Source organism: Aplysia californica, unplaced genomic scaffold (genome assembly GCF_000002075.1).
Source record: "Aplysia californica isolate F4 #8 unplaced genomic scaffold, AplCal3.0 scaffold00012, whole genome shotgun sequence".
NCBI classification, from domain to species: Eukaryota; Metazoa; Mollusca; class Gastropoda; order Aplysiida; family Aplysiidae; genus Aplysia; species Aplysia californica.
In genome coordinates, this window is record NW_004797282.1 from 722271 (window position 1) to 724635 (window position 2365).

The following is a 2365-nucleotide window of genomic DNA, read 5'->3' on the forward strand; positions in this document are numbered from 1 at the left end:
TCACACACACACGCACACACACACACACACACACACACACACACACACACACACACACACACAACCGAACAAAGAATAATATTAATTATTATGTGCGAATATACCCACAGGCACTCTCTCATCGGGAGGGGGGAGGATGTCACTTGTGGGTGTAGGCCCTACTTCTTTACTTTCCCTCTGTTGTTTCTTTCTGTCTGTCACACGTTTCTCTGCACAAAATGACCATTACAAGTATTGTGTTAATGTGCTTCTTTCAACTCAAACGAACTCTGTACTGTCATTTTGATTTTAAATTTTTAAATATATTTAGATCTAGATCTACTTAGTTAATTGTCTTTGACATGTAATAGCAATAAAAATTTTGATTAGATAAATAGCATAAACAATTCGCTTTTAACGCTGAAAGCAACTAACGAATAGTAGTTAAAGAACTACGTGGGTTTTGAAGAGACAGCTTGTACGCTATATTTGACAAAAAATGTTTCTATTTTTGTATCTTGTCAATTAAACGACTAGACATAAGTGGCTGGAGTGAACTTAATCATCTTCACTCTTCTAGTCAAGTGTTCACCCTTCAATTGGGAAGAGCAAAGTGTTGGGGTTTGAAAGCTTTTTGCTACTTTAGAGAGTAAAGAGGGCGACCCTTATCAAAATTATTCATCAAGACTGACACGTATGTTGCTTTAGATAAAAATCTGTTATTAATTAACCAATATATGACTGAAGTGGTTTTAATCTCCGTTTTGTTATTGCTGCGTGTGTCCACAGAGTTCCTTCCTTGGGTTGTCAATCAATATCGATGATGATTATAAATTGCTAGTATAAAGCCAGACAAAACGTTTATGGATGGGTGGTTGGAGGGCGCCATTGGTAATTCCTATTTCTTTACTTCCCCTCTGGTTTTTCTCTATCTGTCTTTCTTACCCCCCCCCCCCCCCCCACCTCGCACTTAATTACCTTTATTGTGTCCTTGTGTTTCTCTTTACTCAAACAAACAAACAAATCTTTATGGGCCATGAGACCTGCTTTGGATCGCAACACTATCTACCACATTTTTAGAAGCGGTTAGAGTAGTTCGCAGGTGGTTGGAGGGCGCAGTTGGTGGGTCTTTTTTTGTTGTTGTTGTTGTAAATGTTTTACGAGGGGGGGTTCAAGATGTCTTTGGTCTAAATATGAAGGAATAAAGATAGAGTTTTATTACTTGGCACACCTACTTTTATTTCTCTGCATAGTCACCATGCTGAGTAACACATTTCTGCCACCTCTCTTTGAACTTCAAAAGTCCTTGAGAGAAAAATGACCCAGAATGGGCCCCTTGCCAGTTTTCAACAGCTTCAACGACATCCTTGTTGTCATGGAAACGATGTCCTTTGGGTGATTTATTTTAGATATATTAAGAAACAGAAAAAATCTGAAGGGGCTAGGTCTGGTGAATAAGCTGGGTGTGGCAGGATTTCAAAGCCGTACTGTTCTGCTGCCTGGACTGTTTGTTAAGTGCCTTGTGCGCAGGGGCGTTGTCATACAGCAGGAGGACCCCCATCACGGAGTTTTCCACGCCTTTTTCTCACCAATTCGGACTGCAATTTTATCAGCAAACCCGAGTAGTAGTCTCCTGTGACTGTTTTTCCACTTTCTAGTTAGTCATGATGATAGCTTCACAATCCCGGAAACACGACAGCTTGATCTTTCCACTTGACGGTGTTACTTTTGCCTTCTTTGGCGAGGGAGAAGAGTGGTTTTTCCATTGCATGCAGGAAGGACATTTTTTTTGTTCTGGATCAAAATGATAAATCCATGTTTTATCCATAGCCACCATGTTTTTAAAGAAAATTGTGTCATCGGACTCAAATTCGAAGGAGAGTTTTGCACGACTCAACCTTCAGTTTCTTTTGCTCACTTGTCAGAAGGCGGGGTACCCACTGCGCAGACACCTTTTTCATGTTAAGATCGTCATGGAGAGTTGTTTCAATTGACCCTACACTGATTCTCGTTTCACTTTAGAGCTATTCAACAATTATACTTATATGTCGGTCTTGTAGAACCAGTTTCTTCACTACGGATACATTTTCTTCTGTAACAACAAAGGATAGGCACCCGTAAACGACCTTCATCCATCACCGACATGAATCCAGATTTGAATTTTCTTACAGAAGGCCCAGTACATGTATTATAGCAAGGCCATTTGTCACCATAAACTTGAACCATTTCCTGAAAAATGTCCGAAGGAGATTTTCCTTGCAAGTGTAAAAAACTTGGTAACTGAGCGATATTCAACAAGCTCCATGGCAAAGCTTCAGAGAAGAAAAACACACGTTTTTGTGCATGTTTTTTTTAAACACAAGCACCTTGGCAAAGAAAAGTCGAA